The following is a 14,317-nucleotide window of genomic DNA, read 5'->3' on the forward strand; positions in this document are numbered from 1 at the left end:
ATGCAATTGAAAGTTTAACTTTATAGATACTCCTAACTGTTTTGCCAGGAAAGGCCTAATCCTATCCTCCAAGGCTTCTGTATACTGGTTAAATCCTTGTCCACCTGAAGTGCCTTTTTTAGGTAATATTCATCTTCCAAAACACCCACCAGAATAAAACAGAATTCAGATAACATAAAGGCATTGCTGTTCAATGCTAGGAACCTTAAAAAAAAATTCACTCCCTACAAGCACTCCTTACCCTAGAAGACATTCTCATAAGACCTGGGTCAAATCCAACAAGAACCCACAACTACAGCATGGTTTCAATGCCGACCATACTTTCAAGCCCATCACACTGATGAAGGCACTAGAGGAGATGTTGTCTCATATTTAAAAAAATTAATTCATTTTCAAAGTTGTTTGACATGAAAATGACAGAACTGCTACATATACAACTTTATATCATAGCCAACAAGAAGATCCAGTTATGTCCCCCTTAGCTTATGCCTTCTACCTAACTAGTATGGAGTTCCTGTGCATTAAGCCAGACACCATTTTCTTAGGAGACTCTAACTACCCTTTCATCATGTAAGCCTAGAAAGTTCTGGACTTTGTCAATAAAAACACTTTGGACCAGTTAGTTCACACCTAAACCTGGGGCAATATGATCCTGGACTTGGTCCTTACCAATATGTGACAGCTTTTTTCCCCACCAATTGTAACTTCATCCCGGCTCAAGTTGGACTGAAAGTCAGTGACATTTACCATAAGAGTGAAACCAGACACATCTAATAATGCCTTGGTATTGAGAAATTATGCTAAGGCTAATCTAATAAAAGTGAGTAATGATCTTGCTAAATTGAAATTCCCCTTCCAACCTGATGATCCCACTTCTTATATGTTTAGTCCTTTACTGCCAAATTCTATGCACATGTAAATAACTGCATAGATGAATCTGTCCTCCACTGAAGTAACTAATCCCCTATGATGGAAGGAACCCAAATTTAAGTAGACTGTATAATAAAACAGAAATCATTACACACAAAAATAAGTATAACTCTTAAGAAGCCAAAAAACACTGCTGTAAAACTAAACAGAGAACTCTGGATCCTGATCAAATTAGTCAAAAGGACAACCACAAATTCTTCTTTTACTATGTTATAAACCTCTGAAAGAATGCACAGCATTGCACAAAGCTGATAATAAATGCTATTACTTACTCAGACCCAGAGAATACAGCTAATTTCCTAGCAGATGAACTTAACTTGGATTTCACTTCTCCATATTCCCAAATCAAATACATGCATCTCCCCCCAAATCTCCCAAGAGCAAGTCCTCAAGACAATATCCAAGGCCAAGAACACTACCTCTATAGGTTTGGATCACTACTGACCAACCTGAAACAGGACTTCTCTAACCTTCTGTCAAAGCTATTCAGTAACATCCTCCAAACAGGCTTCATGCTGAAAGAATGGAAGACAGCAACAGTCATCCCCTTGAAAACAGGTGGGGTGTGCATAGACCCATTTAATTATAGACCCATAAGCCTGACCAGCCTCATCTGTAAGACTATAAAAAGAATTATTATGGAATTTATAAATAATGGCAGAAGTAAGTTACAGACTATCGACCCAAAGCCAGTTCAGATTTGAAAAGGGCAGATCCTGCCTATTCAGCCTGGTAGACTTCTTTGAGAAGATGAGGGGAAATCACTACACACCGCATTCCAGTCCATTCCATTCCAGTACTCAGAAATGTGTTAGACAACATCCCACATTCCAATATTATAGATAAACTCTGTCAGCTAAATGTAAATCCCTGTGTAACTCATTGGATAGTAATGTGGCTCACAAATAGTACCCTGGAACTCAGGGTGGGCAGGTCTAACTCCTCCAAAAGTCCTGTCACTAATGGTGTACCTAGGGTTCAGTCTTTGGCCCACTCTTCCTTGACATATACTTCTCAGAGATCAAAACAAATATTAAGGGTGTATGGCTGACCAGTTGTGCAGATGGCTGTAAACTAGGTGCCATCATAAACTAACCAGAGGACACCAAGATCCTCCATAAGTGTTTTTCCCAAATGAACAGCTGGTGTTAAAACCACGGACAAAAAATAAATGGAAAGAAATGTATAAGAATATCCTTAGGCAAAAATGTCTTCCCTTGTAGCTTTCATATTGACACCACTGCCTGAAAGTTGATCCAGTAGTCAGCAATCTGGAAACCAATGTTGACAATAAACAGTCCTTTGAGCACCACATATCCACTATTGCAAGGAAGTCCTTTTTCATCTCACAGCTTAATTCTAAAGGTATGGTGCTAAGGTCCAGGAATGTAATCATTCCACTGTATTCAGCTTTCATTGGGCAAATCAATTAATATAATACTCTTTTTGTTATATATCTCTTTAAGTTCTTGTCACAGCTGGAATGACTGCAATGTTTTCTCCCTAAAAATAATCAAGGGTCTAAATCATAAAATCTGTGCAAGCCATCTCAAAGCCTTGTCCCTCTTCTCAGTATCTTTTTTCCTCAAAAAAAAAATATTTTCAATTAAAATAACATTTACATAATATTTTTAAATATCATTTTAAATAACTATATACAATATTTACAGTAGCCTGACTTTCAATTATATATACTGTATGTTATTAAATATAGAATTAACAGATCAGTTATCAGAGATATAATATTGATTATTGCAGAATGTCCAACAAAGATATACCAATGGCCTGGGATAGAGTCATAGTTCTTTGATTTTTATTTCCATCGATGCAATTGTCTTCAGTAAAGTGTAGAATTCTTCCAAGGTCAGGGGTGTATTTGAATTCCACCTTCTGGTTACGCATTTCCTAGATATAGCAAGTATTGTCCATAACAAATACAGATTTGTCTTATTCAGGTAGGGACCTTAATTTACATTTAGTATAATCAATGCTTTAGTTAAGGTAAAGGATTCATTAAATAAAGCTTGTAAAACATGATTGATTCAATTCCAATATGATTTAATTTTATTATAGTCATAAAAAATATGAATCCAGTCTGCTTTATTTGACTTTCACACCTCCAGCAAAAAACCATTTGTAGTAGTACTGATCTTTTTAATGCTATCTGGTGTTAAAAATGCTCTTTGTAAGTATTTCTAGTTAAATATTTGCCAATACTGTGTGTTAGAGGTGTAATTAACTGATAGTAAGATGTTAGTTTTAATTTTTTCTGTTAACTGCAATGACTGACCTTTTGTTAAGAACTGCCAGTATGATGGTTTGGGAATTGTTTTATATGTTATTAACTCTTTATATAGATTTGAAATTGAATTTTTCTTTTCACAACTTCTTCTTCTTCTTCTTTGCTTTTTTTCGTTTTAGTTCGCCACAGCGGATCACCTTGTCCGCACATTGAATGGCAGTGGAGTTTTACGGTGTCGAGTTGCCAGCTCGGCGCCCAACCTTCCACAGAAGGCACACTCACACGCACACCTAGGGCCAATTTAGAGTGTCCAATCCACCTGCAGCATGTCTTTGGGATGTGGAGGAGGAAGGAGCACACACTGACCACAGGGAGGACATGCAGACTCCGTACAGAAGGCACCCCAGCCGAGGATCGAACCGGAGAACCTCTTGCTGTGAGGCGGCAATGCTAACCACTGCACCACTGTGGCCGCCCATCACAACTATTATATATAAATTCATACAGAAAACTTATTAGATTTGGAATATCTTTAAATGAGGAATTATTAATCTGCATAAATTTTGAATGTACATTAGACTGCTTTGTAAGGTTAACCAGTCCTGTGCTGGAATATTGTGAGCAGTTTTTTATCATATGTATATCTAAAACATTTAATTTATTTACACATTGAAACCAGCATAAGAATCCATTTTGTTCACAGGAGGTTATTGTTTCCCTATATATTTTGTGAGGAAAGTTCTTAGTGATGGTAAATGGGGTTAAAAGGTCAAACCAAAGTTTTAGATCTATGTTTGCATTGATAAGTTTCCTAAAGGAATTGATGTAATGATTAATCAGTGTTGTTTTAGAAGGTTTTGTTATATTATATTGTATACTTAAGCATAGTATGTACCAGGGTTTGCTTGATTTGTCTACTATTAAAATTTTTTAACAGATTAAATTCATTTGTTAATATAGCCATTGTTAATTCTTTCCAGTTGGCAAAATAATATGGGTTTATCCAGTTTATTGTAGTTTTAAGCACAGATGCTTTTATATATGTTTCTATTTCTGGGAAGTTCAATCCTCCTTGTTTCCAGGGTCTAATGTGATGAGTTAGAGCTACTCTATTATTTTTGGGATACCATAAAAATTTTATTAAACGCAAGTTTATTTCTTTATAGATACATAGGTACTAGACTAACTGCCCCTGTGGGTCATTTGTAAGCCTAGCCAATTACCCCCTGTGAGAATCATACCCTGCACCTTTTGTCTGTAAGGTAAACACCTTAACCATTATGCCAGCCTCCCACCTTCCTGAAAGATGCATTTAAGAATGCATCTTTCAGGAAGTAACTGTATTGCTAATGCTACATATGGTATTTTTGGCAATAAGACTATTTTTATTAACTGCAATCTGTCTTCAAAAGTTAATATAATTTTGTTCCACTTTTCTATATATATTTTTGTTTCAATAATGTTTTTATAATTTATTAATATTGTTTTGTTTATATTTTTGCATAACACTATTCCTAAATAATTATGCATAAGTACTTGTTTTTATGATGGATTTATCTGCAACTTGTAGTTCTTTTTTCTTATTTAAAAAAACAGAAATTTTGATTTTGATCTATTAAAGTGTAGACCTGAAATCTTATAAAATTTCTCCATTACTTCTTCTAGCTCTCCTAATGAGACACTGGAGTTTGATAGGGTCAGTAAAATATCATCAGCAAAAAGCATTATTTTAGATATGTACTAGTTATAGACTTCTATTCCTTTTATTCTTGGATTATTGCATATGACTTCTGCAAGTATTTCTATAACCAAAGCAAATAAAATAGGAGAAAGGGGGCATCCTTTTTTAATACCTTTCGTTATATGGATAGATTCTAAGGTGAAAGGACCTAATTTAATGTAGGCTAAGTTATTAATGTATATGTTTTTAGTAATAAGATTAAGGGAGGAGGAAATTCGAATAATGCTAAAGTTTTAAATAGATATTCCCAGTTGAGGGAATTGAAGGCATTTTCTATGTCTAATCAGATTACAAGTGTTTCTCTATCTTCTTTATTCACATAATCTGTAAGAGTAAGTGTCCTTTTAATATTATCATGTGTGTGCCTGTTATGTAAAAATCCAGTTTGATCATTGTTAATTGTCTTTGAAAGTGGGATTTTCATTCTGTTAGCTAGGATTGACATGAATATTTTGTAATCATTATTCAGTAATGATATAGGTCTGTATGAGGTGCAAATGTCTGATGGTTTATTATCTTTTAGAATTGGTGTTATGAGACAATATTTCCATGAGGGTGATATTTTTGCTTCTGACTGGACTTCTAGCAAAGTTTTATAAAAAAGGGAGATTACTATTGAAGGGAAGAGTTTGTAAATTTCTGTAATTATACCATCTATTCCTGGAGCTTTGTAAGGTTTACTTTATTTTATCTTGTCAACGATTTCTTTGTAGGATATAGGTTTTTGTAGGTCTAGTTTTAAGTTGTCTGTATTTTTTTTATATTGATAAGGTTTGTATCTAAGTTTTTTGGATGGTATATAAATTTTCTTTTTTGAAGTGTTCCATATAATGGCACCGAAGTGCTTCAAAGGTATCTCCTATATCTGATACTTTTCCCCCTTTCTTTTCATGATATAAATACTACTAATGTTATTTGCTTTTAGATTATTGCATTTTAATTCTTGTAGATAAGTTATGTAGTTATCTGGGGGAGGTGGCTAATGAGTTTATTTTTAATTTTTCCAAGGCTAGACCATTTTTGTGTGTTAGAATTTCATTATATTTTTTATTTAATTCTTCTATTTCTTTTTTGACTTCTGGACAATTCTGATTTTTTTTTTAGATTTTGTTGTCAGGAGCCTGGTTTGCAAGTCTAATGATTCAGATTCCCACTCTCTAACTTTGTTTTTTTTTTACCAGCTAAGGGTCTTCAAATAAATACGCTTTTAATGAGTCCCAAACCATGACTCTACTGATTTCTGTTGTATTACTAATTTCAAGAAATAATTGTAGTTCTGGCAACATCCAGGGTCGAATTCTTTAATTTTTGTGATATATGATGGAATTCTAGTTGATAAGATTAAAGGTTTAAACTCTATTTGGAGCTTTATTATCAGAGAGTCATGATCTGAGAAGGGGCATGGAACTATTGAGAAGTTGATGATTTTTGTTTGTAAATCTTGAACTATGACTAATTTGTCTAGTCTGGTTTGTGTTCCAAATCTATGGTCTTTATGGGAAAATAATAAGGATTTATCATCTTTTACTTTAAAAGTGTTTATTAAATGAAATTAATTAATCCATCTTGTTAAGGATTTTGAAATGGTTGCAAAAAGACTTCTTGGTGGTTTCAGAAGCTTGTAAGGTACAATTAAAGTCTCCTCCCAGTATACGATTTCTTTTATAATTGTTGGAAATAAAATCTAGGTGTTTTTTAACCATTCCTGCTCCAATTCCTGGGAACCAATATAGATTAGCTAAGGTCCATATTCTGTTATTAAATTCAATTATAACAAACGCTAGTAGACCTTCTTTGTCTTCATATTTATAAATAACTTTTGGAGTGATTATGCTTTTCTTCCAGAGAATTGATACTCCTATTGTCTTTGTTCTATAGGAGGACTGAGCTAAGACTATATAGTCCTTAGGCTTTCAAATAAAGCTATCATTAGTCTTAAAATGCATTTCCTGGAGAAATACTACTTGTGCCTTATTTAGATTTAAATATTTTAGTAAGTTTGATCTTTTATTTGCATTATTTAAGCCATTAGTATTTAATGATGTTGTTGTTTTGTTGATTGTCTTTTGGCTTTTCCTGGTTAGGGGTCACCACAGCGGAACTTCGGTCCGCTAATGATTGGCAGTTGGTTGTTATGGTGTCAAGTTGCCAGCCCGACGCCCAACCTTCAACAAAGGCATGCCCATTCAATGCATGTCTTTCGAATGCCCACTCAACCATGGGAAGGTCATGCAGACTCCACACAGAAGGCACTCCCAACCCAAGCCAAGAATTGAACAGAAGAACCACTTGCTGTGAGGCAACAATGCTACCGCTGCACCACCGTGGAAAACCCATTAGTATTTAATGATAAGAATGTTAAATCCATTTCAAGTTATTGTTGGAAGAAACATTTTGCTTCTTTTTTTTTTATTTTGATTATAGTAGTTATACCATATTCTCTGATAACATGGACTGTTATTTTTATGTGTGTAAACTTGGGAGTGTAATTTAATGTTATTTCTTCTTCAAATACAATTAGTGTAAAATTCTGGTCAGGCTTTAAAAAAGTACTTCTATAAAACATTAATTCTAAAGTATCAAATACAAGTAAATATGAATTTCCCATTAAACATGAAATGAAAGTCATTCCTAATCCAATAGATAAATATATATCTATTGAATTATCACTCATACCTTTAACCAACAATATCAACTGAGCTCCATATGTTAAATTATTATATGGAGAATTTTCTTAAAAGAGATATGAAATTCTATATTATTCTATAGCTATTCTATAGTATTTTATATATCAGGATGGAATGTTAGTAGTGTAAACAATTATTCTGTTGACTTAGAAAATATCCAATATTTAGTTACCCCTAAGAGATCCCAAACATGTCAGATATGTCATTTTGGATACATTAAATGCAACAGAGGAGCATACACTATATAAGCCAACAACAAATAGATTATTACTAAAATAATTTGACTAAAAGGACTCTGTAGGAGACAATGAGTGATTACCAATGAAATATGAATTTCCTGTAGGTGTACTGTCTTCCTTTACTTTCCCACTCTTCAGCTCACCAAGTTCAACTTACACTTATGAAAAGACATGGCTTACCAGTGGTATCCTGACTCTGAGTAGAGTCGCCCTACATTCTAGTGTGCAGTGCTTTTACATATTTATAGATTTACAAAGCAGAGTCTAAGAATGAACTATGATCACCCTGACAATTCCCACCCTGCATAGGGCACCTCCTGCTTCCAGAATGGGTAATCACATCAGGTCTAGAATGAATGTGTAGGTACCCATACAGTAATCAAGACTTACCTTAGGTAAGTATTAATCAAATAGTGTTTAGAACATCTTACAGCATTTTCGAGGCAGTTAGAATACTCTTAAACCTCTTCTACCTTGACCAAAAACAGAGATTTCCCTTCCCTTTCTTTTCCTTATTTTAAATCAGTACTAATAAAAGAAATTCAGCTATAGCGCCTTCTGCGTGGAGACATGCGTGAATGGGCGTACCTTCATTGAAGGTTGTGCGTCAGAGCTGGCAACTCGGCACGTAAAAATCTACTGCCAATCATTAGCGGACTGGAGTTTTGCTGTGGCAACCCCTAACCGGGAAAAGCCGAAAGACACAACAACTAATAAAAGAAATTCAGCAAACATAGGTAAACAGAAATAACATACAGTAGTCCGTTTTGTACATGACTCGCAATCCATTAAACAAGTCAGTGACTAACATCACTCTAGTAAACATTATAAAGTTTGTTCTTCTTTCTGCTTTTCCTGGTTAGGGATCACCACAGCGGAACTCCAATCCGCTAATGATTGGCAGTAGATTTTTTTAGGATGCCGAGGTGCCAGCCCGATGCCCAGCCTTCAACGAAGGCACACCCATCACGCATGTCTTTTGAATACCACCCAACCATGGGGAGGCTATGCAGACTCCACACAGAAGGCACTCCAGCCGAGAATCGAACGAGAGAACCTCTTGCTGTGAGGCGACAACGCTACCGCTGCACCTAGTAAACATTATAAAGACAAATTAGAAATAATTTCCTAGCTCTATAAATTTTCTGATAAAGCAAAAAGTTAACAATAAGCTATTTTAACTAAAAGTGTAAAGCATTTAAATTTTTCCTTGCATGTACACATTTCTGCTTATACTGTAGTGTCAGTAGCTGTCTTTGAAATCTGTGCAATACTTCACTTCTTCAAATCATTCCTTTTTCAATTCAGGTTTTGTTTTGTCAAAACTGCAACAATATTTCAAGGGCACAATTAATATTTAGACTGATGTTTCAAATAAATAACTTGTCAGTTGCCAATTGAGTTAGTTTAGAATGTATGGTTAGTGCAAATATAGCATGTTGCAAAAATAATATGTATTTTTTCGTGTGCTCTAGAGACTGTCATATGCAAGTGATATATATAATGTAGCATATATAGAGCAGATAGCTTATGGATTCAGGTTGTTAAAGTATGTTATGCTTATTAATCAGGCAGTTTCATTTAAGTTCACAAGTAATTTGGGGATATTTCAGTTGAGTTTCCAGGAATGTGTAGTCCAATGTGAATAATTTATAAAGTATTTACAAGTTGCTCTATTAAGTTGTCTAATTTACCCTTCCTTAGATTGTAATTCAATTTAATAGCTAAACAACATACATTTTTTTATTTGTTATCTGCGAGGCTAAATGCACTTTGCAGTTTCACAAAGTCCATAGAAACTGCTGCAGTTGTTTTCTGTTGCCATGACAGCACAACTATAGCGGTTCCTAATCAATGAGTGTTAAAAAAAAAGCTGAAATAGTTCACTAGGCTGATAGAATGTAAAGAAAGCTTCACTTCTCATAAGCAACAGTACATTTTTCCCTCCTTTTATATATTATGTTAATATTATAGGAAATAATTCAAGTGACAGTATGTATATAAAAGAAACATTTCAGAGTTAATTGCTAACATGCCCCGTAACCCATTAAGCATAACAGTGTCCACCATTAATCTAATAACTATTGTAATAACATCTAATTTAGTCCACTTTTACTCATAAACGCGTCACAATTCATTAAACAAAACAGTCTAATAGTAATTTCCTAGCTCTTCAAACTTTCTGATATCGCAAAATGTTGACAGTAAGCTATTTTAACTGGAAGACTAAAACATTTCAATACTTCTTTGTGAATAAACATTTTTACTTATACTGTAGTGTCAAGAACTGCCTTTGAAATCTATGCATTACTTCACTTCTTTCAAGTCATTCATTTTACAGTTCAGATTATATTTTGTCAAAATGTCAATAGCATTTCAAGGGCACATTTAATATTTAAACTATTTTAAATGAATAGCTATCAGTTGCCAAGTGAGTTTGTACAGAGTGTGCGGTAACTGCAAACATGAAATGTTGCAAAAAGTAATATGTATCTTTTCATGTGCTCTAGAGACTGTCAATTTCAAGTAACATATAAAATGTAATTTTTGCAGTGCAGACAGCTTGTGGAATCAGCATGTTAACTGAGTAATACTTTTTAATAAAGCAGCTACATTTAAATGCACATGTAGTTTGGGAACATTTCAGTTGTGTTTCCAGGAATATGTAATCCTATGAGGATAAATCATAAAATATTTACAAATAGTCCTATTATGTATTTATTTTATCCTGCTTAAGTTGTTTTTCATTTTAATAACTAATAACATTACTTTTTCTTATTATTTGTTATCTGCGAGGCTAAATGTACTTCGCAGGGTCACAATGTCCTTAGAAACTGCCTCAGTTGTTTACTGTTGCCATGGCAACACAAACAGAATGTGAAGAAAGCTTCACTTCTCTTAACCAACAGTACATTTTTCCCTCCTTTTCTTTTTTTTTATTAATATATTTGTTAATGGACTGCGGTGGTGGTGCTGCGGTAACGTTGTCGCCTCACAGTTAGACGTTGCCCGTTCGATTCTCAGTTACAGCGTCTGCTGTGTGGCAACATGAGTGAACGGGCGTTCCTTCGTTGAAGGTTGTACGTTAGGCCCGGCAAGCCAGCATGTAAAACTCTACTGCCAATCATTAGCGGACCGGAGTTCAACTGTGGCGACCCCTAACCAGGAAAAGCCGAAAGACACATTAATATATTTGTTAATACTAAAAGGAAATAATTGAAAGGACATATGTACATGAATGGAACATTTCAGAGTTAATCACAAACATGTCCCCAATCCAATCCCAATAAGCATAACAGTGACTATCATTTGTTTGTTTGTCTTTCAGCTTTTCCCGGTTAGGGGTCGCCACAGCAGAACTCCGGTCTGCTAATGATTGGCAGTAGATTTTTATGATGCCGAGTTGCCAGCCCAACGCCCAACCTTCAGCGAAGGCACGCCCATTCTCGTATGTCTTTCGGAGGCCACTCGATCACGGGGAGGACATGCAGACTCCACGCAGAAGTCACTCCAGCCGAGAATCGAACAGGAGAACATTTTGCTGTGAGGCAACAACGCTACCACTGTACTGCCACGGACCAACAAACAACAGTGACTATCATCAATCTAATAAATATTGTAATAACAATTAATTAAGTTCACTATTCCAATTATTCTACCTTAAAACTAGATTATTTTAGACTATTATATATCTATGTATAGATAGTGAGTTATTAAATATATACAGACTATATTAGTATAGTAAATAGAGAATTTAAAAAGGGAGACAAGATGCAGTTAAAATAAATAATGAGAAAAGAGAGGAGAGAGAAAGAAAAGACAAAATACACATATACTATGTATGTTGATTTACAGTATAATATTTTATGTGCTATATAATCCTCCTTCTGTGAAAGAAAAGTACCCTGTTTTACATACCTGAGGTAATGTGAAAACTCTCGTGTTATCTATTTTTAAAAAATATAAAGATTCCAATAGTTGGTTACCTTTGATTTAAAATTCCAAGCACTAAAATTGGTCCTTCAAAGTAATGTTAAAACAATTCATATCATAGTAGATGCTTTGAGAGATTTGGCTGTAACAGTATCCGTCTTTTGCTTCTTCTTTTTGAAGTCTGTCCAGACATTTGTTTCTTTTGTTCTCTTGAGAGAAGGTGACATCCAATACATATTTTCTGGTAAAGTAATCACATTATTAGTTTTAATAAATGAAGAAGCTTCCTCTAAGTCAATAAAAGTCCTCATCTCATTGGCATACAGTATTCTTATCTTAGCTGGATATGCAAGTTGTGCCTTAATGTTATTTTGTTTCAGAAACTTTATCATTGGCCACACTTTTTTCCTTTGTTCCATTATTCTAGATGAATAGTCGTTATCAAATCATATCAGGCTCTGTTTATATTTTAGAGGTGCCTTCCTCCAAGCAGATCTTAAAATCAGTTCCTTGTCCAAGTATGAAAGAAATTTGATGATTATTGACCTAGGAAGATAGTTTGAGTTAGCGGCAAGTTTCCCAAGAGCTCTGTGCACCCTTTCAATGCCAAAGGTAAATCCTTCTTTTAAATTTAAAAAGTCAGGGATCCAGCTTGATAAAAAGGAAATAATATCCTCACCTTCTGTGTTTTCAGGTAATCTGAAATCTCCCTGTTTTCCAAGTCATCTACTTTATTAACCAACCAAGTGTTTTGTTTAAGAAGCAGTTCTTTCTGTGTTTCCTCTTCCTTAAGTCTGCTTTCTAAGTCATTTAGAGAAACCTCTACTCCTGTTATCCTTGTCTGGTGTTGTTGTAGCATTTCCTTGAGGGTGTCAGCCTGTTTTTGATTGCTTGTTTTAAGATTTTCTAGGTTCTCTTTAAAATCATCCATCTTCAAAGACAACTCATGCAGGGTAGATGTCATCCTGGTGAGAATTCCTTGAGTTGCTCATTTTAACAAGTGAATATATCTCCAAGCTTTTTGTCAGGAAATTATTTATAAAACTTCAGCAAAGTTTCTACTAATGTAAATTAGTCCTTTATCTATAAGATTTTATACTTTGAAGAAAAATAAAGAATATTTTTTCCTGTCTTATTTAACTATTTATATGGAGCTCTAAAATACTGCTGCTTTCAGTTAGCCATTCAGGCTCCACCCCTCTTCTCAGTATCTTACAGGCTACTGAGAGTGACCTCTGCCTAGTGCATAAAGCCTCATACTCTATCCTGTCAGAGCCAGTACACAATTGCAACTCCAATGGTAGCATGAACACCTACTCAAGCGATCTCAATCTCTTTTGCAACATGAAAAGGACATGTTGGAAGAATGGGTATGTATCACAGAGAACTTTAATGAAACCATCTTCTAGTGCTCATAAAGCAAAGTACTTTATTTCTCTTACCCTGTTCAAATGTAATTTGGATGAATGGATTAGAAACTGCAAGTTCACCTTATTTAGCATCTAGCACCTATGCTCCTCATGGATAGTGGCAACAAGTATATGTTACAATTTATTTTTGCTCTGTCTGGGTTTTTCATACACAAAATAAGGGCTAAAAACTGCCATGGGAATGTATGGCAGGGCTTCTTAAAGATTATCATAGATCAATAGCTTATTAAGTACCTTTGAAGTTCTTGTTGATGGAGTTTCAAGTCTTTATTTCAAGTGTTTGTTTATCCCCATGCTTTACCTTTTAATTTTAGTTATTGACAATATATCATTCTGTACTGTGCAATGTTGTAAAGGTGTTTTTCATTTAGATCCCTTTTCCTGGATTTCTTTGGGTTTGTCTTTGAATTTTGAAGTAAGTGTTTGGCTGTACTTATTTGAGAAACAGCCAATGCTAGTGAACTTGCAAGGCGTATTATGTACGATCAGCACTCATACCTAGTAGCAAGACACATGCACACAAACACAGACAAAATCGCACAGGTGTGTGTACATATGTACACATGTCTAATTCTTTTGAAGCATCGATCAACAGAACCATTACATGTATACACAAATGCAAAATAATAAAACAAAGTCAGGCAGTAAATGTTTAAAACACTTTCATTTGTATAATTATTCTACGGAGAGTAAACACTTTCTTACTTACAGTGTTCCTCATGGACTAGCTTATTTGAGAAATCAAATGTCTTATATACAAATGTAAATGCTATTAATCCATAAATTAAAACATATGAACTCTGGTCCACAGTGCTACTAATCAATAAATTAAAACCTATGAAGTTGTGCCTCCTTTTATGGCTTAATGCTGGCATTTTTTATTACAAAGCAGAAAATAATGCAAGGATAAACATTGAAATAAAAAAAGTTTAAAGTTGGCTGATTTTTGCTTTTAGTTTTGTGATAATTTTTATTCACTTCATGGCATGGTGCTGCACTTGTTACCATTGTTGTCTCACACTGCTTAATTCTCCAATTTAGTTCTCAGCTGATGTGCCTTCTGTCCAGATCCTGCATGTCTGCTGTGTCCTTATGTGTTCTCATCAGGCCGTCCA

At 34.6% G+C, this 14,317-nt stretch overlaps 1 protein-coding gene across 5 annotated transcripts in view; it reads right to left on the bottom strand.

Annotated features, from left to right (window-relative positions):
- The window catches only part of LOC122815795 (myelin-oligodendrocyte glycoprotein-like), a 402,462-nt gene that overhangs the window by 64,487 nt on the left and 323,658 nt on the right, over positions 1 to 14,317 (bottom strand). The gene's annotated exons all lie outside the window — the stretch shown is intronic.

Source organism: Protopterus annectens, chromosome 11.part0, assembly GCF_019279795.1.
Source record: "Protopterus annectens isolate FY-2018-M chromosome 11.part0, PAN1.0, whole genome shotgun sequence".
Taxonomy (NCBI): domain Eukaryota; kingdom Metazoa; phylum Chordata; order Ceratodontiformes; family Protopteridae; genus Protopterus; species Protopterus annectens.